Source organism: Crotalus tigris, unplaced genomic scaffold (genome assembly GCF_016545835.1).
Source record: "Crotalus tigris isolate CLP2741 ecotype Arizona unplaced genomic scaffold, ASM1654583v1 scf7180000023637.1517150, whole genome shotgun sequence".
Taxonomy (NCBI): Eukaryota; Metazoa; Chordata; class Lepidosauria; order Squamata; family Viperidae; genus Crotalus; species Crotalus tigris.
This window is the reverse complement of record NW_024100094.1, coordinates 919,686-942,065: the sequence shown is the minus strand read 5'-3', so window position 1 is coordinate 942,065 and position 22,380 is coordinate 919,686. Positions and strand designations below refer to the sequence as shown.

At 43.8% G+C, this 22,380-nt stretch overlaps 1 protein-coding gene across 4 annotated transcripts in view; it reads left to right on the top strand.

The window, feature by feature from the left end:
* Positions 1–14,024: 14,024 nt before the first annotated feature.
* Positions 14,025–22,380, top strand: part of LOC120297600 (leucine-rich repeat neuronal protein 1-like) — a 37,588-nt gene continuing 29,232 nt past the window's right edge. For 2 of the 4 annotated variants that reach the window (XM_039320411.1, XM_039320410.1), the window contains exons 1-2: positions 14,072–14,140; positions 16,534–16,685. The gene's annotated coding sequence lies outside the window, so the exon portion shown is untranslated. Of the gene's footprint in view, positions 14,141–15,361; positions 15,541–16,533; positions 16,686–22,380 lie in introns of all 4 variants that reach the window. The other 2 variants (XM_039320413.1, XM_039320409.1) reach the window with 2 other exon arrangements.

Here is a 22,380-nt window from a genome sequence, read left to right as displayed (position 1 = left end):
CAGACAAATGGCTGTCCAGTCTCTTCTTAAAAACTTCCAGTGTGGGAGCATTCACCGCTTCTGGAGACAGGTTGTTCCACTGGTTAAACTCATGAAGCATTCAGCTCAGTTCAAAGAAGACCTTACTTCACATTTGCCAATGGATTCAGGATGAAGTCTTGGTTTGACCATAGCATGTGATGTGAACATAGAAGCTATATTTGGTTAACTTGGGTTTAAGCTTTAATTTTGTTAACCCAGGTGTTTGCTTTTGAAAAGCCTAATGGGAAATAGAGAAGGATGAACTATTTTTTTGACAACTTTTTAAAATTGGTTGGTTGATTTATGGACTGATATCCTATGTTTCTCTTAACAAATGGTTTCCCTGGAATATTTGAAACTGAGATGCTACTGAAGGATAGGAATTCTGGACAAAAGCCTTAAATAGCTAGGGCATGGGCAGCTTTGGAGTCTCTCCTTTCCTTTAAATATCATTTTTATTTGGAATTCTGTTTAAAATAGCAAAACTGAATGCAAACTAAAAGAAAAAAATAGAAAAAAAGGAATAAAAAGTTAAGAAAAAAAGAAAAAACAGGATATAATAAAGAAAAAGAAAAAATACATCAAGGAGTGGCTTCCAACCTTCATCACAAGAACTATAAACAAACGTAGTAACTCTTTGCCCCCTATAAAGTTACACACCAATATCTCTTGATCCTTTTCCCATCCCTTATCTATCAGCCAATCCATAAATCGACAACTTTTCAATTTCTGCTGTCAACAAAAGTCCATAAAGGGTTACTAGAGCTTCGCAGGACAACATTCTTATTTTAACCTTGATCAGATAAACCAACCTTATATTCCTTCCTTTTATTTCTAACAATCTTAATATTTAATTCAATCAAATATTGTCATATGATTTGATTTCTCTTCAATTCTTCTTTATCCCATCACCTGGGATTCTTCAAGGCTTTAACAAGGCTTTTGTAAATCCAACAGGAAAGCATTTTTCAGATCATTCTCTTGGTGTATCGTTTGTATTTCCCTTGTGATTTTTAAAACTTCAGTCAGTTTATTTTGCATATCTGGTTAAAGAAATACTTATTAGAGTCTTTCTCTTGGCCTGTCATTTGTAGTTCCATTTTCAGTACTTTATCTGTCTTATTAAATAACATTTGTTCCACATCTGATATTCCTTCATTAATATCTTTTGGACATAGTTCAGTGATGGCGAACCTTTTAGAGACCCAGTGCCCCAAAACTGCCCCCCGTCCCTGCTCCGCCCTGGCCACTGGGCCATCTACCACTTCCACAGCCTGCCACAGATCACCCAGACAGCCCAGCAGCATCATGGTGGCCATGCCCTCTGCCCATGCCCCGCAATATCATCTGTGTGCAACAGGGCGCAAGGGTGGAGTCTTGTGTCTGCTGCTCAGCTACCATGTCCTTGACTGCGCTGCTTCGGATGGGCCATGCCCAGGGGCGACTCTCCTTCGGAGGGGCTGCTGGTGAGGAGGGGATTGTGGGAGGAGGCGGGGCTGGGGAGACAGTGTGTGTGCCCACAGAGAGGGCTCTAAGTGCCACCTCTGGCACCCGTGCCATAGGTTCGCCACCACTGACATAGTTTATTCACAGAAGCAGATATTAATACTGACAGTGTTGATTTTGTAGTTACTAATTTCTGGTTCCCTTCTTCAAAGATCTTCTTTAATGTTTCCTATATTATAACTTTTGTATCATTTGAATAAGTTTTCTGTATTAACTGATACTAGAAACAGACTTTTATTTTTCCCCCCTTGTGCTTAGAGCCTTTAGTGCCCTCTAGTGTTCAGTTTCTAAAATAATAAAATAACATATCTTTTTGAATAGCTAAGAATAACATACTGTAAATCTGTTTCCAACAAGTAGCTATCCTGGTTGTCTCCCAGTGTTCATTGTAATATTATTGTATCGTTTGAAATGATCTTCTCTCCCTCTTCTCCTCCCCCCTTGTAATTATGGCTAGGAATTTCAAAGGCTAGCAATGTCTCAGGATCTCTGAGAGGAGCTGGAAAGATACTGTACGTCATGACACTTTCAATCTATTTTAAAATGTTGGCCTTCTTTTTCCCTGAATCAAACACAGATTTCCTGGAAGATTTGTAAGAGCCACAATGAATTTGCATGCCAGATGGGGTTAAAGATCTCTTAAAGTGATAAACTAAAACCCTCCTATCTGGAAGATCTCTTACTTCCATGCTAGTCTTTTTTAGTGTTGAATTGTTCTATGCTCAATTATTCCCACAATCATCATGTAATCCAATTATCAATTCATTTAGGGCTTCAGATGATCACTGTATGGCATTAAAAAATAAAAAACCACTCTGTGCTGCCATCTACAGGGTGCCCAGACTTTTATAATTAAATAAATAAAATAAAAATAAATGAATACAATTTTTATGTTGCTTTCCCAAATATTTGTGTACCTGTGGAGGTCATCCTTACTTCTTTGCTTTTAAAGGATAGGTGACTCAGCATAGCAAGCAGAGCTGTACAATTTGTAGAGAATGCATATCTATTCCAGAAATGTATTCAAAATCTGTGGGAAAACATCGGCTGATTTAACCAGGATTTTTTTTCTTTCAATATTGCACAGAGTTATTAGACAAAAATGAATACAATGTCTACTGACATGAATCAGGTTTTTTATGCCATTCACTTCTGATACACTGAATGCTTCTGCACTGGAGACAAATACTTTTGTGTGTTCAATCACAGTTGGCCAAATAAAAGCTATTCTATTCTATTCTATTCTATTCTATTCTATTCTATTCTATTCTATTCTATTCAAGACCATTCATCAGAAATCATAATTACCGTGATTGAATTCCTCACCTCCACTGCAAAATGGAACAGAGAACAGAGTGTTTTTTTTCCAAGCTTGAAGACCTAAATATTTATGTCTCTTTTCAACATAAAACTCCCAGACTGGTTTTAGTATAAATAGAAGATCAGCTCTTATGGAAAATCATACTTTGTGTGGATATTTCAATCCTATCAAATGACTTTTTTTGTCTGCAGTAAGTAGTCTGAGGAGTGAAAGAATAATAATCAGCACATATCATTAAATATTTTTATACAATGCATACACAACTTGAATAATATACCGTAGTCATAATAGGGGATAAAAAGTATATATTTGAAAAGCAGAGCCAATAATTGCCATGGGTGTCCACAAGAGGGAGATGACAAACCATCAAATTCACCACATTCACTGGGAATGGCAATCTCTGTGGGTTTAAAGAGAACTCTGCGTTTTAAGCCGCTTTGTGAATCACCTAAATTTCTTATGTAATGATATTTCTAGTTAAGCTTTTACTGATTTGTTTTCTATACAGCTTGATTGCTGTTTTCTATGAAGTATTTATTGGGTTTTTCTTGTGTATTTTATTGCCATACCCATTTTTTTTTTTTTGTGGGAAAGGCAGAATATGAAATTAACAGAGGAAATGTAAAAAAAAGAAATATACACCATTTGTAGAATCTTACCTCCTCAGAGAACAAATTACAACAACAGCAAGAACCGTGTTTCTGATAGCTGCCCAAATTAGCCTGATATGGAGTTTTTGAGTCATACTGTACTTTGTATATGAGGTCATTTGATGGAGGGCAGGAAAGGATAATCATGAATATTAGCATTTGAAAGGCACATAATCACCATCTGTCCAAAGAAAAGCTAAAACCTTTTTTTTCCCTTTCTCCTGGCATAGTTGCTTAGATGGTGGGAAGTATGAGGCAGTGAAAGCTGCTAGTGCTGTCTACTGCTTTGCTAGCCAAAGAACAGTTGTGCCACCAGCCAGGATGGGGAAAATTGTTTCAGTCAGGAAGCTGGGATACTTGCTGGGTTGTATGAAGTCACTGTCCAGAGGAAAACCATTGTCAGCCCTTAGAGCAGGGCTTTTCAACCTTTTCATCCATTGTACCACTTTTAGGATATGGCAATATCCGAGTACCATCAGTCACAAACTTGATGACAAAAAAAAGGAAAAAAGTGATGAAGTACAGGTAGTCCTTGACTTACAACAGTTCGCTTAATGACTGTTCGAAGTTACAATGGCACTGAAAAAAGTGCCCCCAAGCCACAACCGAGCAAGACACTTGCCTGCCCACCCGGCGGCGCTCTTCCTCCTGTCCGAGGTTTTCATTGTTGTGAGCATTTCTGTTGAGGATTGGCAGCGGGGGTGGGGTGGGGGTGTTTGGTTTTTATTCCCCTCGTCTGCTGAGTGGTTGCAGCAGGTTTTGGTCACTTCACATGACCCTGGGACACTGTGACCGTCATAAATATGAATCAGTTGCCAAGCATTTGAATGTAAATCACAAGACCCTGGAGATGCTGCAACATTCCAGCTGATTGGTGCTTTTTCTGGGCTCAGCAGAAGCGCCAGGATGAGCGCCGAGCTCCAGCTGAAGCCTGGCGCTGACCTGATGCTTCCACTAAGCCCTGACAGCCCCAAAGAAGCGCTGATCAGCTGGAAAGCAGCACTGATCCTGGCGCTTCCGCTGAGCCCGGACAGCCCTGCAGCTCCAGCCGTCTCTCGCTCAGGCTTGTGCGGTGCTGCCACTGGTTCAGCTCATTCCCCTCCCCCGCTACTTTTCTAGGATGGTCGCGTACCATCTGCCAGGTGCCAATGTACCACAGGTGGTACCCGTTGAAAAGCCCTGGCCTAGACCAGAAATACTAACCATGAGTACTAACACTGCCTTTATTGTAAAGTTACAGTAACAAAATCTTACAAATCTGAGAGCACATCTCTTTGGCTCCTCCTCCTCCTCCTCCTGCCTCTCAGGAAAATTCTCACAGACCATTACAACCACTCCTGCAAAGACTGAAACTCTGGAACATTGTGAAGAAGCATGGAGATGGTCACGAAGAAGAAATTCATTAGGTAAACATAGAATAGAGTGAGAAAGAAACTTCAGATTGCCCTGTCTTGAATATAAGAGATTCTCTTGGATATAAGGGATTTATTTATTTATTTATTTATTTACAAATATTTATATGCCGCCCAATCCCAAAGGACTCAGGGCGGCTTACAAAGTTAAAACAGTCATAAAACAATAAAATAATACAGTCATACCGCGAGTCCAATCATATCCCAGCCCCCCGGGGACATCAGCCCCAGGCCTGCCAGAACAGGAGAGTTTTAACGGCTTTCTTAAAGGCCGGCAGGGTGGGAGTAGTTTGAACCTCGGGGGAAGTTGATTCCTCCAGGTCGGAGCCACCACAGAAAAGGCCCTTTCCTGGGGGCCCGCCAGCCGACATTGTCTGGCCGACGGGACCTGAAGGAGGCCCAATCTATGGGACCTCACCGGTCTCTGGGAACTGTGCGGCAGAATGCGGTCCTGTAAGTAACCTGGCCCTATGCCATGAAGGGCTTTAAAGGTGATAACCAACACCTTGAATTGCGTCCGGAGACCCACAGGAAGCCAGTGCAGCTCGCGGAGGATAGGTGACACATGGGCGTACCTTGGCGCGCCCACAATCGCTCTCACGGCTGCTTTCTGAACCAACTGCAGCCTCCGAACGCCCTTCAAGGGTAGCCCCATGTAGAGCGCGTTACAGTAATCCAGTCTTGAGGTGACAAGGGCATGAGTGACTGTGAGTAAAGCCTCCCGGTCCAAATAAGGCCGCAACTGGTGCACTAGGCGAACCTGTGCAAAGGTCCCCCTGGCCACAGCCGATAGATGTTGTTCCAGATTTAGCTGTGAGTCCAGGAGGACACCCAAGTTGCGTGCCTGCACTGAGGGAGGTAAATTTGCCCCCCCCCAGGACTAAAGATGGACCATCCAGTTGGCCTTTGGGAGGCAAGACCCAGAGCCACTCGGTCTTGTCAGGGTTGAGTCTAAGCCTGTTCACCCCCATCCAGACCCTCACATCTTCCAGGCACCGGCACATCACGTCGACTGCTTCACTGAAAGGACACGGGGTGGAGATATACAATTGGGTATCATCCGCGTACTGATGATACCTCACCCCGTGTCGCCGAATGATCTCACCCAGCGGTTTCATGTAGATGTTAAAAAGGAGGGGGGACAGGACCGAGCCCTGAGGCACCCCATAATCGAGGCGCCTAGGGGTCGATCTCTGTCCGCCCGCCAACACCGACTGCGACCTGTCAGAGAGGTAGGAGGAGAACCACTGCAATACGGTGCCACCCACCCCCACCTCTCTGAGACGACGCAGAAGGATACCATGGTCAATGGTATCGAAAGCCGCTGAGAGGTCAAGAAGCACCAGGATAGAGGAATAACCCCTATCCCAGGCTCGCCAGAGGTCATCGGTCAGTGCGACCAAAGCAGTCTCAGTGCTGTAGCCGGGCCTGAAATCAGATTGAAAAGGATCCAGATAATTGGTTTCATCCAAGGATTGCAAGAGTTGAGACACCACCACCTTCTCTACAACCTTCCCCACAAAGGGGAGGTTGGAGACGGGACGAAAGTTCTTCAAAACAGCTGGGTCCAGGGAAGGCTTCTTGAGGAGGGGCCTCACCACCGCTTCCTTTAAAGGTTGCGGGAAAGACCCCTCCATCAAGGAGGTGTTTATTATCGCCTGGAGCCAGCCTCGTGTCACCTCCCTACTGGCAGAAACCAATAAACAGGTGGCGGCATTCATTGCCCTCATGGCCTTGTCCACTTCATCAGGGGTCACAGGCTCAAACTCGCTCCAGATAACATGACTAAGACCAGCCCCCGGCAACTCGGCTGGCACTGCCCAGTCGGAGTCCAGGTCTCTCTGAATCTGAGCGATTTTGTCCGAAAGAAACTGAACAAACTCCTCAGCTCTCCCCTGCAAGGGTTCCTCCGCCTCCTCCACTTTAAGAAGGGAGCGGGTCACCCTAAACAAGGCGGCCGGGCGAGATTCTGCGGACGCAATAAGTGCGGAAAAGTGAACACGCTTTGCCACCCTTATCGCCACTAAATAAGTCCTAAGATAGGCTCTTAATAGTGATCGGTCAGATTCAGAGTTACTGGCCCTCCAACGTCGCTCTAGACGTCTCTTGTGGTGCTTCATCTCCCGGAGCTCCTCAGTAAACCAAGGCGCCCTCCGGGGACCACCACCACAGAGAGGTCGCAAAGGCGCAATTCGATCCAGGGCCCCGGACGCCGCCTCATTCCAGGCCGCAACCAGGGACCCGGACGAGTTGTGGACAAGGGAGTCAGGTATTTCCCCAAGCTCCTCCTGGAACCGATCTGGGTCCATTAGGCGCCTGGGGCAGAACCACCTAGTCGGCTCCCTCTCCCTGCGATGGGGGAGTGATGCTCTGAAGTCCAGCCTCAATAGGAAATGATCTGTCCATGACAAGGGTGAGATCTCTATTCCCCTTAATTCCAGATCATGTCTCCATTGCCCCGAGATAAACACAAGGTCGAGTGTGTGACCACCCCTATGAGTTGGATCCTGAATTACCTGGGTCAGGTCCATGGTTGCCATGGAAGCCATGAACTCCTGCGCCGCCTCTGAGTGATCGCCGAGTGATGGCAGGTTAAAGTCCCCCAGTACTACAAGTCTGGGGAACTCCACCGCCAACCCGGCTACTGACTCCAGCAACGCAGGCAGGGCTGTTGCAACGCAGCTGGGAGGTGGGTACGTCAGCAGCAAGCCCAACTGAACCCGTGAACCCAACTTCAATAGGAGGGACTCACACCCAACAACCTCCGGGGCAGGAATCCCACGAGAGCTCAAGGATGGGGGGGGATCACCCCATCACTCCCCATTTTATAGGCATAGAGCCATGGAAAGAGATCTGCAACAATGTAGCCACAGTGGAAGAGTTTTTAGATTATTTTATTAGCATCTGAAGGAAAAGTTCACCTTTTACTCCATGCCTTCCAATGAAACATGATGATTGTCTCCACTTTCACAGGTTAAATTCAAATTGATGTGTAATAGCTCTACCTGCCAGGTCGGATTGTGACAGATTTTTTTTTTTTTTACTTACAGCGCAACTACAAGCGTGTGTGAATGTCGCCCTCAGAGCAAAGCCTTTCTCCTCGGTATTCAGCTGCATGTTCTATTTATTAAATCCCACCCCGACCTTCCCTCATCCGGAGATCTTTAAGATCAGCTGGATTTCAATGATAACGATTCTCAGATAGCATGCTGGGACTTATTCCTCTCTAGGAATTAAAAGGATTGAGATCAAAGACATCTGGAGGGCACCAAGTGCTGATGTCATTTGCTGCCAGGAGTTAGTCATAAGGAAGAGTGCAGCTGTTATGTCATTTCTGATTTGGACCATTGGACCGTGTCCAAATCCTCCTCTGCAGTTACACTATAACTCTGAACAATAACTCTTGCATGACTTTCTATTCCCTCTCCCTTCCTCAATTTAATATTAAAGGTTCCTGGTATTTTATGTGGGCCCAGGAATCTTGAACATTAGACTAGAAGCAAAAGTGACTAGATCCCACTAGAAAATGATTTGAAATTAACAAGGAGTCTTGGGGTTGGGAATGTTTCTGTCTAGTTTTTAAGGGGGGGGGGTTTCTCCACCACTGAGCTGTCCACCAGTCCTTGGGTCAGCAGAAAACTCTACCAGCATGGAATTGCCTACCTGTTCTGAGTCATCGCAGAATGAAACCACTGCTAATTTTGCATGCTTGGCATAGGATAGGTTGAAGTCCTCCAGCTTTGTTGCCCTCTGTCTCTACAGCAGCTAGCAGGGAAAGCATTTGCTAAGCACAGCACAACAGCAGGAATGGAGCAGATCTTACTGCAAGATTCTATCCATCAGCTCTAGAGTCCTTCCTGGACTGTTTTTTCCTAAACTCCCTTCTGTTAGAACTTGAATAAAGTTGCTGATGGGACTAGAGCAGAGGTCCCCAACCTTTTGGGCATCAGGGACTGGTTACGTGGAGAGAAGTTTTTCCGCAGACCGGAGGGGGTGTGGTTTTGTGTGCTGCCTACATCCTGTGGATGAGGCTTTGCTTGTTTGTGCGGACTGGTTGCTGGCATGCCGCGGCCCGGTACCAGTCCATGGACCGGGGGTTGGGGACCCCTGGACTAGAGTCACAAAGGAGCTGAGCCCCAAGCAGCGGGTTTTTTTTTATTTAGGATATCTCCCCCAAACTCCCCTTTCTTTCTTTATGTATGCAACAGATGCAGTTTTCAAAGCCTCTCTTGTTTTCTTTGAAGGCAGTTGGAGGGAGGTCAGTGCCATCAGTTCAAAGTTGCACTGTTATTTCAGACTCTTGCACCAGTTCACTATTCCTCCAGTTCAGCAATTCAGGCTTACATTAAACCATTAAGAACCATAAGGCAGTTTGTGACATTTCTTTGATGCCATCCACTAAGGGGAGAAATTGTTCTTTACCACAAGTATAATTTAGGATGACTTAGATCTGCTTTATTCATGGGCTGGGGATCCAATGACAGGGGGGGGAAATGGCACTAATTTTATTGCATTGAGGTACAATGGGAAAGACCACAGGGGTTCCTCCACAAAATCTCTTAAGGCTCCGTAAAGCAGGAGTCCCCAATCCTTAGTACCATGACCAGTCCTCGGCGTGTTAGGAAGCAGACTGCATCGCTGGAGATGAGCGGCAGGCAAGCAAAACTGTGCACTGCAGGATTTAAGTTGCGCACTCCTCCCCCCACCCCCAGTCCGTGGAAAAATGTTCTTCCATGAAACCAGTCCCTGATGCCAAAAATGTTGGGGACCGCTACTGTAAAGCATACCCTTTTCTGGAATGAGCTACAGTGGGTGGTTGTGGATGATTGTTTGGGTGGGAGCAGTTGGGAAAAGAGAAGAGAGTAGCCTTATACAGAGCTAACTTGCACAGCACTAACTTACTCTAACTTTGTTTTGAGACCATATCCTTGCCGAGAAGGTAAATGCTGGAAGAGAACTGGCAGTGGGAGTACCAGACAGTTACCAAAAGGAAGAGGGCATGAGTAAATTTTTGAGTAAAGTCCAGACTTATGACAAAACCCAAGAGCAGATCACATGACCAGGTTGCCTGAAAAGAAACATTGATTTGCACACTCTTTTTTGTTGAGATACAGTAGGAGGACCCTCTTAGTTTACCAGGAAAAGCAATAGATAATCCCAGATATGAAGTGATGATTTAATAATTCTAGGCTGGGACCTAGATAAGGCCTGCGTTGCATGGCCAAGGGGGAGCCTCAGAGCTGCCAGAGCTGAGCAAAATACTATCAGTCTTGGTTTGTTGGATAATACTGAAAGTCTGAATTGCTGTGGTGGTCCTGAACTCTGAAATAGTCTACCTATTGACTCCTGTCCATCACCTGATCTAGTTTAGCATAAGGTATCACTTTAAGGCAGGGGTCTTCAAACTTGGCCCTTTTATGACTTGCTGACTTCCTCAGCCAGCATGAGGAATTCTGGGAGTTGAAGTCCACAAGTCATAAAAGGCCAGGTTTGAAGACCCCTACTTTAAGGCATTCAATCAGACTGACTTTCAGGAATGTTTTAATCACAGTTGGGCAGCCATCATCTCTGTTGTTTTTATCTAGATTCATAAACACATAAAATATTGGATAAAGAGCAGCAAAACATGCTTCAGAATACATATCTGAATACCTGTGGAGGACAGCTGCTGCTGCTGCTGTTCTTCCCAACTCCTCAGAAGCAGTTCTGCCCTGGGTCACATGATGGGAGGAGGAAGGAGAAGGGCTTAGAATGGAGGAGTCAGCCGCTCCCCCCTAGGGATGCTTAGTGGTCCCTCATTCTGGAATCTTTTCCTTCACAGCCTTTCTCATTCTCCCATCCTTCGTTTTACATTCTCCCTTTTTACATGTTTTGTGCCATTCATATTTACATCTATATACAGCTTTTAACATTTTATATTTCTTCCCACCTCTTCTCTTTGTGATGATCTATGACCCTAATAAAAATTGATTGGATTTTGTCTGAACCTGGCCCATTTCCAAACTTGATTTTGCCTTTCTCAGTTTCCACCCCAAAGACATGCACATGTTTCAGGGACCTGTCCTGATAACAAAGTCTTGAACCCCATCCGGTAATTTATTTCCAACACTCCTCTGAGTTGGAAAGAATAAAAGGAGATGGATGAGAGGGAGAGGAAAAAACACTAAAAAAAAAAATCACTGAAGAGAACTTAGCAATATAAAATATAGTCCTGCAGACAATGATCAGCCATAAATACAACCCCTTTTTTTCTTACAATATAAAAATATATCCTTCTATTTAAAAAAAAACTCAGCACCACCTAGTGGACTACAACTCTCATAATTCCTAGCTAGTAGTCTGGATGAGGTAACAAGGATTGTTCCTCATCCAAATCTAGATCTAGAATTTCCAGATCTAGCTGATGGATATTGTAATGTAGACCATCTGAGGATATCTGGTCATTCCAGAAACTAGAATTTAGAGCAACGGTTTTCAAAACTTTCTATCTTCAGGTGTCCTTTTCCTACCAGCATTTAAACCAGAGTTCTCCAAACTTGGCAACTTTAAGACTTCTGGACTTCAACTCTCAGAATTCTTCAGCCAGCTATACTAAGTTGAAGTCCACAAGTCTTAAAGTTGCCAAGTTTGGAGAACTCTGATCTAAACCATGCTTCCATGTTTATGCTAGAGGGATCTTACTGCTGCTATAGCACCCACACAGCACCTCCAGCTATGCAGCCCAGTATGGCACCTGAGAGAACTTTCTAAACCACCCTTCTGTACCGTTCTTCCATTTGACCTTGCAGTTTGGCATTATAGTAGATTGCTAGATTAACACTTGAGTACCTGGCTTTACATGTAAAAGGCCCCTTGCGGATTTTACCTGAAACCTTCCACAATCATTTATTACTAGTCATTATGCTAAGTTAAAAACATCAGAGCATCATCATGCATTCTTAAGCAGCAGTATATAATTTCATTTTCTAACTTCATGTAAAATAGCCTTTTAAATTCATATTTTAAAACCCCTCTTAATATATTCTGTGTCATGTCTCTGGCTCTATGGCCCATTTGATTTTTTTAACTGTTTTAATTACAATAATAATAAAAATTAAAGGGAAGCTAGCATGCTAAGAAGCAAAATGCCAACATCTGCAGAAAGATTTATGTCCAAGAATGCATCTGGGTCTCGTGTGGACACCAGAAGTATTTTTAGAAACTAAAAAGGGTAAGTGACAGCAGCCTAGCATTTTATTTGGAAATGTGCCCTTCCTGCTCAAAAGAAGAAGAAGGTAGCTGAAGGGACTTCAGAGAGCATCTAAAACAGTGGTTCCCAACCTGTGGGTCGGGACCCCATTTGGGGTCGAACAATCATTTCACGGGGGTCACCAAACAACGCAGTCCGCCATTTTTTTTTTCCCTTTTCCTTAGCTGTGCTATTCTCTTTTATTCTATTGGCTTTTGAAAGCCAATAGAATTAGACTCTCTTGAATAGAGTCTAATTCTATTGGCTTTCAAAAGCCAATAGGAATTGTTCAGGCTGTCTCTGCCCTGCTGAGCCCGCCAAAAGTCCCATTCTGCAAACGGTGCTGCACCAGTTGAGTATTCCTTGAATTACGACCGGTTGAGTAGTCCTCGACTTATGACCGGTTGGGGGTCACGGCGTTAAAAAGGTTGAGAACCACTGATCTAAGAGGACTAGAGGAGGCAGCAAGGAGTGACCTCATCAGTTTACCTGCCACTAAATGGATGCTTTGCGGCAACCATTTTGTGAGAGCATTATGACATGCTATTAAAATTTGAAATATTCCCATTGTCCCCAAATGGTTGGAGAGCCCTGTTTTGTGCCACCTGGTTTTGATCAGCTTGTGCCAAGCACTTCTTTGGCATTAGTGACTACTCATATCTCCAATTCCTGCGGGGCTATTCGCTCCTTGGATAACCCCAGGAGTTTCAGACCTTAAACCTAACCTTCTTATGAAGCCCCAATAGAAGGACAAAGAAAAGCATTTTCAAAATATGTTGATGTCATCTGTATGAAATCATCTCCAACCCCATCACTGTTGTACATTTCACAGTTGCTGAAATGGTTTCTAAAATTGAACAGTGTCCTAATCAAGGTCTTTGTTAGCATAGAGTATGCTCTCTTCCCAGATAATGTTTTGGTAGTCAAATCCCTGATCTAAATTTCTCCAAGCACTTACACAGAACTCTCATCATAAGAATATGCTAGCACTCAGATATTTCCAAGAATTCTTCATCATAAATTGCAATGCAGATGGGCTTGCTGAATGCAAAGGTGATATGGGGTGAAGTAGATCCAAGCCCCCAGTGCATGGCAGACTTCCCTGGGCAATTTTGGATCAGTTATTATCTGTTGCCTTTTTTTCAGAGAAGTTAGGATGTGAGTAAAATAATAGAAATGTGAGGAAAATCTGAAGACCCACTTCGGTGTTTTCCACCCTCTTCCCTGGCCCCAGGTTCATTCGGGATTCCTAGCTCACACTCAGGCAGATTAAGTTAGAAGCAAGTTTTACTGAGTTCAACACAGCTTATTTAATCATTTTTTATTCTTAAACAGTTTGTTCTCAAAGAAAGAGCATCTTCTGTACCCTTTAAGGCTAAGCTATCTCTAACATAGGTAACCTTTTTGTTATTCTTAGTAAGCCTCCAGCCCTTTCTGGATCACACTTTTTTTTTTCTTTTGCTGTTCCCAAACCCAACCTTTTCCCAAATTGGTGCCTTCCAATTGTCTTGGGTGAACTCCTACCCCTCTTAGACAATGAGGTTTGCAATCCAACCCATCCGGAGAGTGCCAGAGTGGAGGAAAGCTGCCAAATTCCAGCAGATCCATTTACCCAAGAGAGCAACCCGGTGCCCAAAGTCATTCAGCTCACCCCCTCCACCCCCCCACCCCCCATCCAGGAAGTAACTGCAACATCCTCTCTTTCCCGAAAAAAGGGAGGGGGGACCCAAGTCACCGCTTCCCCTCATCCCCTCCATACATCATGACATCATCCCCGTACTTTGCCCACCTCACCGAATGGTGCTCTCCATCTGGGCGGCTCTCGTCTCCCTATTGGCCATCAGGAGCTGCCTGTCATTCCCAGAAGTAGGCGGCCCCACGCCGCTCTCCCTACAACCTCCCTCCCTGGATCTGGGACTTCAGAGCGTAACAGCTGGTAGTCGGAGTTGGGCGCCAACCGCCGGCGAGAGGAAGACAGCCCGACTCAGTCACAGGCAAGCGGGTGAGTGAGCCTCTGGGTACCACATGCCGCTGCTGAAGGATGCAGTTGCTGGGGGAGACGGGATGCAGGAGGTGGGAGGGGGAAGCAGCTAGGCGGAAAGTTTCTCCGTTTCGTCTGGTCCTCTTGCTGACCTAATTTCTCAGCCCTCTAATTTGGAGCCCAGCATCTTCCTTCTAGCTCCTCTGGGCTTCCTTGATGCTTTTTGGCCAGTCCTTTGCTCTGTCTTTCATTCTCACTGGTGCATCATCCCCAACTCTATTTCCTGGTCCCAAGACAATATGCAGGGAAATTGTTTAGCTCCTAAGCTGCCTGCATGGTCCAACACCTCGCCTAAACGGGGAGGAACATAGCCCTGGAGTTGCTGCTTGTTCTTACAAACTGTTTCTCTTTGAATTAAGAATTTGAACTAGCCTGAGCCGTTCTTCCACAGGCACAGAAAGAGGAAAGGCTGTGGGAAAGATTGAGGTAATTGTTAAGCGGCTCTCTTTTTGGCATTGAAGAAAGCCCAGCTGGGATCTCTGGTAGAGAGCTCCTGAAGGAAAGTCAGAGCAGGGAGGGCAGCCGAATTAGAAGGAAGAGTGCTAGAAGAAATCCTTGCAGCAGAGAGGGACAATAATGACTGGGGGCCCCGCCTTCCATTCCCCCCACCATGCCATGATGCCTAGCCAACCTCTTCTGATTTTTAAGGGCATATAGTTGCTTCTCATCTATTTAATCATCCATGCAAAAGCCCATTTCGCCTTGCTTTAATGTCAAGGGCTTTAGAATTAATTGAACAATCCCAGGTTGCGATGAAGGGCATGCTGTATCAACAACCAGTGCATACTTAAGTAACTCCATTACTTAACTCTGCTGCAATGCATGATTTGCATCAAAGAATGACATGGCTCTGTGGTCTCTCACTTCCTGCCATCTCCCCCTCCCCAATTCAGCACCCTTTAAAAGTGGGGTTAAGAAGGAAAGCTCTTTCAGACCCTCGTTAAAAATTTTTGGGGAGACGGACCACTTGTGGCCTGGACTGGGATTCCAAAGTTGGGTAAAACTCCAAAAAGAGGACCAAGTTTTAAAAGAGGAACTGGCCAGAGGGCAAGGCTGGCTGGAAGGAATCCACGAAATTAATTTCCCAGAGTCTAGGAGGCCTTGGGCAGTTTGACCTTGCATCTGCGTTCATTTCTTCTGCTTTCTGAATTCATTCTTGTCATTCCCTTTATTGTTCACCAGCCTCTTCCTCCTCTTCCCCTGCCTGGTGCTTGCTGTATGTGGTTGATATTACAACTTACAGAATCTCCAGCCACCGCCTGAATGTAGGAGTTGTAATCCCAACACAACCAGGGAAGCGGTTGTGCTGGATGCGAAAGAGCAGATGGCTGCTGCCCTGTAGGAAAGGAAGGTCTAATTTGGTGAGGAACTGCAGCCTATTCACCGTTAATTTTGTTTCTTTTAGGAGAGCATTCTGGTTATTTATTTATCATATTGTGATGGCATTTTTATCCATACAGAGGGGAAGGGGTTTTTGAGAATAATTCTGCCCCAGTTGTTGAGAATTGATGCAGGGACAAATTCAAGTGGGGTAATTTGGGATGGGACACTTAAGGCAAGGGAACCCCTGCTTTACTTGCCATTGTCTTTTGCTCCATCCAGTTCTTCAGACTTTCACGCATCCACAGTAGCCCATGTTTACTCATTTCTATATCTCTTAATTGCTAATTGGCATCCTACCTTCCCTCCAAGAACTCAAGCCAATGGTCTCCTTCCCTCCTCTAATTCTTCCCACAACAACTCTATCAGGCAGACCAGACTAAGAGAAAGCAAATAACCCAAAGTCATGCACTGAGCCTCCATAACTGAGGGGGGACTTGAACCTGGGTCCCTGGTTCTAATCTAACACCTTTGTGGCTAGTTAAGATTTTTGGATAGGCCTGAAGAAGCAGGTGCCATTTGCTGCTCTACCTTGGGCAGCAGAATGCCTTGGCCCTTTCCTGAAGCTGTTCATATCTCTTTTGAGTACAGCAGAAAAATAATAGCAATAGCAGAATAATACCAATTAACAAAAATAGGAGGGGAAAGATAAGCTAGCAAAGCCCGTTGAATCCTCCCCCAGTAATAGGTTCCTCCAGGCATCCTTCCATTGAAGGATTAATATAATCATTCAATGATTCTCTGCTGTCCTGACTCGTCATCAAATTCCCTCCAAGCTTTGCTTCTTTCCCTGATTCTTGGAAATGCCCTCGTGGTTCAATTGTACGGCCCTGGCCTGTTGGGAAAGAAATTAAATATTCTGGGGATAAATCAGATGGGATCTAGAGAAGGCATTAGGAAATAAAAGAAGGGAGGAAGTAGAAGGAAATGTACTGTTTTCACAGCTCTGGGTAACAAGGGATCCTTGTTTGCAGGAAAGTTTAAAAACTGAAATTGGCAGGAAAAGGGGGATCTGCACTCCTGCCAGAAGAAGCAAAGGGCTTCTAGGCCAAAATACCAAAATAAAAAAATAAACAAAAAGAAGACCAATTTTCTTGCTGTGAAAAAACCCCCCAAAACAGTGGAGGTATGTTATATACATAACTGTCCAAATTAATTTCAGATGAAACTATCTTGATCTAATACAGAATGTCAAGTTTTTCAAGATGCCTTTTTGAGTTATCTTTCTGGGATTGTTGGTGACTGTTCACTGCTGAAAATAATATTCTGTAGGACTTGCTTTTATTTATTGTTTTAATTCAGCACTAAGTATGGCAGAGTACCTTGATTTGTAATCTACTCTACTTGCTTTCTGTTCTGTACAATTTCTATTTATCATAATAATTGCTTTCTAGTCCAATTGCTTAAGTTCTTTTTTAATATTGTAACAAAAGCATGAGTTCAATACTGTTTAAAAATCACAGCCCACCCAGCTGTGCCTGAAGTAATAAGAATTTTTAATAGATGGTAAAAGAAACATCCAGCAACAGCTTAGTATGCCCAGCCCATTTAATTTGATTACTGAATTAATTTATTTTCTAGTTGTGGCCAAAGCTAAATAGTAAAACAATAAATAAATGCATAATAATAATAAATAATAGAATAATATCACTAAATTGAAAAACAAACCAAAGCAGGCTGACTAAGATTAAAACTGTTGTGTGAATGCAGCTACTAAATCTTTAACTGGGCATGTTGAGCATGCTGTTGGAAGCCAGCATTACCGTAATAAGAGGTTACCAGAAACCCAGGATCCCAACTTGGCCTGCCCTTTTGGTAATTCTCTCTCCCTTTCCATTACTTTCTTATGAAGTGAGTCATAGCAAATGTTTAAAAAAAAAGCTGTTGAAAACATCGAACAAGACTTTACCATCAGTCTTCTAATCCAAGATGAAGACAAACGACACTGAAGGAACTAGGATCCTTGAACAAGTCAGTTAAACCTCACTCACCAGCTTGGCTGCAGCAGGCAAAATAAATAGTCTCATTTAGGCAGCAATTGTTGAGGTAATAGGGGAACAAGTGGGGCAGCCCAGTCTGACAGCTCATTCTGAGAGGACTGTAGTTAAGCACCCCAGTGACTTGGTGACAATGCTATCTTATACTGACTGATTCTTGGAATATGGAAATAGCCACAGTGCTGGGTGGGTTATTGCACCTGGTAGACCTCTTCCTAGTAGCCAACCTCCTGAAGCCTCCTGATATACCAAGAAGGTGCAGATGAAATAAATGTGTCTAAGCAGAGGTATGTGCCCATGTTGATATCTACACACTGGTGATAAGAATGGCAAAGTCCCTGCTTTCCTCTGGGCTTAGAGCAGTCATAATTTCCCAGCAAATGGCTCTATTAAGGATGACTTGTGGGGTACCTTACAGAGGAAGTTCCTCACTTTCATCAGATGTGGATTATAGTTGGGCGAGGCCAAGTGAGATGAAGAGGGCTATGATGATTGATGGAGAGATGGAGAGATAGAGATAGACAGACCTGGATATTGTATATAGATATACAGAAGATATAGGATAGGATACAGGGTATATGCCCCACCACATCTAAGCTAGATCTAGACCCCTCTTCACTTCTGAGTGGAAAGTTTATGATGGGATTTAGGAGTTGGTAAACTCTTCTCTGAGGGAAGGCTTGATTCCTTCTGCTTCAAAGGAAGCAGTGGTTTCTACTTGTAATGGTATGTGGGAATGATCTTGGGAGACAGGAGGAAAACCCACACACTGGACAATGGTCAGACAAGTACCAGCTGAGTCTTCAGTAAGAATGGCTAACAGAAGAGATCTCCCCTAGTTTCTTGGATTGTAAAGCAAGGAGTGAGAAACATATTTTCACACTTTCAAGATTGACATCAACCTTGTAAGACAGTTAAGACAAGAAGCACTCCCGAGAAATACAGGCTCTGATAGGATCTTGCAAAATGGAAAGAACACCTCTACTCCCTCTCTCTATTGTCTTGTCTGCAGATATGTCTTTCAAAGTCATTCTTCCATAAAATTTAATACTTAATATTTATTTGTTATGTATATGTAGGGGTGTGGATCTATACATATGTTGTATATAGTATGTTTAGGTGTGTGTCATGTATGTGTTTCACTTTGAGAGCGGGCAACTAAATTTCATTTTTGATGTGTGCCGTTGTGCCCACAGTAAAAAAAAATGACAATAAAGGTTATATCCTATCTTATCTTATCTTATCTTATCTTATCTTATCTTATCTTATCTTACATAATATTATGGTACCCTCCAGAAGAGGCCATCTCTTGATCCTATCATATTGGATGACATGGGAGGAGGGGAATGGTGGAAGAAAGAAATCATGGTTGCTCCAGTGTGAACTGCCATAGGGTTTCCTCCTGTCCTTTATATTATTTACTACTTACATGAAATCACTGGATAAGGACAACTACAGATAGTCCTTAACATATGACCATAATGAAGCCCAAAATTCCAGTTGCTAAGCAAAGCAGTTGTTAAGTGAGTTTGTCCCATTTTATGACTTTTGCCACAGTTGTTAAGCAAATCAATGCAGTTAAGTGAATCATGGGGTTAAGTGAATCCAGCTTCCCCTCTTTGACTTTGATAGTCAGAAGCCAGCTGGTAAGGTTACAGATGCTGATCACATGATCCCAGAGCAGTGCAACTGTCATCTATCTTGACAACTACTGCCAGTTGTTAAGCCTCCCAATTTTGATCAGGTGATTATGGGGATGCTGCAACAGTGATAAGTGTGAAAACTGGTCATAAGTCACTTTTTTCAGTGCCATTGTAACTTTGGGTGGTCATGAATGGCTGTAACTCAAGGGTGATTTGTATTGGTTTGGAATGAGGCATCATCAGATTACTGATGATACTCAATTATACAACGTATCCCAGAAAAGCGTGAAGTCCTGAACCAACGTTTGGAGGCTCTAAGACACCGAAGAGGCCAAAACAAACTCAGATTAAACCCAAGGAAGACAGAGGTGTTGATCATCCATAAACATCATGCCTGTCTGGAAACATCGGTCTTGCAATTGCTCTAGACAGGTCCACCTTTCCCCTTAAGGAGCAAGTCCAGGAACTGGGGGGGGGTTCTTCCTGGAGCCCAAGCTCCTTCTTAAACAACAGGTGCACCAGTTAGAACTTACTTGAGCCAAGAGGCCCTGGTGATGACATGATTGGACTACTGCAATAGTGTACCCTCTACGTGAGGCTGCCTAACCTGAAGCTGAACTAGTTCAGAATACAACAGCCAGACTTCTGGTGAAGGAAATCTGCGGCTATAGCAAACTGTCTTCCATTCTATGCATAATAACTGGTTTCATGGACGGCAGATTTCTGAGCCTGATTCAGGGTGCTGTTTATCACATATAAAGCCCTGCATGGTGCAGCACTGGATGGTGTCAATGACCACTTTACTAAATGTGATTCTGCCTCTCCTATTTTTACAGCTAGAGGGGATCTGCTCCAGATGTCCTCTCCCTGCAAAAGAGGGGCTACAGTCGAGAAGGCAATGCTGGTCTTTTCTGTAAGGGCTCCCGCATCATTGCATAACCTGACCCTGAGTTACATGTGATATTTCAAAAGGCTCTGAAAACCATCTTGCTTCAGCAGGCTGTTTTGGTCCTTGTGAGGAAATGTGGGCAGTGCGCAAGCAGACTGCTCTGTTTTTGAAGTCTGTTTAATAGTATACTATGGTTCGTCACACAGTCAGCCAGATGTTTAGACTGGATGTCGCATTTTTATCTACCTTCCAAGGGACCTGGAATAGGCAGGTGTTATTTGATGGTGATAAAGGTATTATCGCATGATGTCAGTTGTTAAAGAGGAAGGCTGCCTTTTGCAATTGACTGATGGTGATTTTGTCAACGCGGAGGTTGTTCAAATGGAGCTCTGGAGTTTTTGGGATTGCACCCAAGGCACCTATTACTATTGATACTATCTTTGCTTTATTTTGCCACAGTTGTACTACTTGTATTTGCAGGTCTTTGTATTTCGTGATCCCCCCCCCCCCAGTTCTTTCTCTTCTATTCTGCTGTCTCCAGGACAGCCAAAGACTTTATTTTTCCTATTGACAATTGTTAAGTCTGGGGCATTGTGTGGCAGAATTTTATCACAATGTAAAATTCAATGTTTGAATTTTAAAGTAGCAGAGGACTTCATCTTCTTCATTTTCTATGACTTTGTCTAATTTGTGGTTCCAGAAGTTCTTGTTTGCAGGCAAATGGTATTTCTTGCAGATATTGCAATGCACCCTTTTTGCTACTTTGTCGAGCCGTTGTCAGAATGTGTGATCTTCTTGCAGCAGCTAACTAGGCAGTCCACTGTTTCTTCCACTTCTATGCAGAGATAGCGTTTGCTGTCTGTTGCTGTTTTCTCAACTCTGGCTTTGTATGCATTTATTCTTGAGGTTTGGTCTTGTGCAGCCAAAATTAGCCCCTCTGTGTCTTTCTTCAACTTTTCTGCTCTTGGCCACTGCTCTTGTTGTTATCTGCTTTGCCTGCTAACGTAGTGGCCATGACATAGATGAGGGAATTGAAGGGGAACTCATCAAATTTGCAGATGACACCAAACTATCAGGAATAGCCAACACCCCAGAAGACAAACTCAGGACCCAAAAAGATCTTGACAAATTTGAACAATGGGCCCTATCCAACAAAATGGGTTTCAATGTGGAAAAAAGCAAAGTCTTACACTTGGGCAGGAAAAACCAAAGGCACAAATATAGATTGGGCAAGACTTGGCTTAAAAACAGTAACTGAGAGGGACCTTGGAGTCTTAGTGGATGATCACTTGACTATGAGCCAGCCTGTTATGGCAAGGAAATGAAAAGTGGCAGCTGCCAAACCTTTTCTGCAGGAATGCTTTCTGCTTAGGCATCTGCTCCCCCTGGTTATTACAGACCCCATTGTTCCTTGTAACGACAGGCAATTACAGAACAGCAAAAGGCAAGGCAGAAGGTGGCTTGGCTTAATTTCTTGCTTAGAGGTAATCTGTGTTTCCTGACCTTCTCATGCAGAGCTACAGTTTGGACTTGAGGCCACAACAGAAACCTAACAGTAAACAAGTGCTTGCTAGGGAGAAAGACTCTTTTGTTCCCATCTGCTGGTATTTGCACATTAAGCTCTTATTGTGGAACAGCTATGTGTTGTTCACTCAGCTTAGTTCCAAACCAACTGTCCTGTCATTACACAGGCTGGGGAAAATTGACCTACACCAGGAGATATGTTGGTGGTTACATTTCCACTTGGGTTGTGTTTTCTTTTAATGTAATTTCCCATAATACAGGGGTATCAAACTGCTGGCCCACGGGCTGGATGCATCTTGCCAAAACCACACTCACCCCAGCTCTGGCAATGGGGAAAAAGTCACGATATGTCACAACATGTCACATGACATTGCGAGTTTGACACCCCTGCCATATTATGTCAGAAATATACTTACATGGTGACGTGTCAGTGGAAAAGTGCTTTAGGGCAGATTTGGAATCCCATTTTTTAAAAAAGAGATTCTGTCTTTCTGTTAACATCATATGTCACTATTATTATTTTTTTAATTCTTTTTCCCCCAATTCTTAGCAATACTGAAGAAGTAGACCACAACCTACTCCTTGGTAAGGTAGAATAGGGTGGAATAGACAACATCACCACCAGATGGATCTGTAGCTGGCTGGCAATCCATACTCAGTGAGTAGTCCTCAATGGCACTACATCCACATGGAGAGAAGTAAGCAGTGGGGTACCATAAGGTTCCATCTTAGGCCCAATACTCTTCAATATCTTCATCAATGACTTAG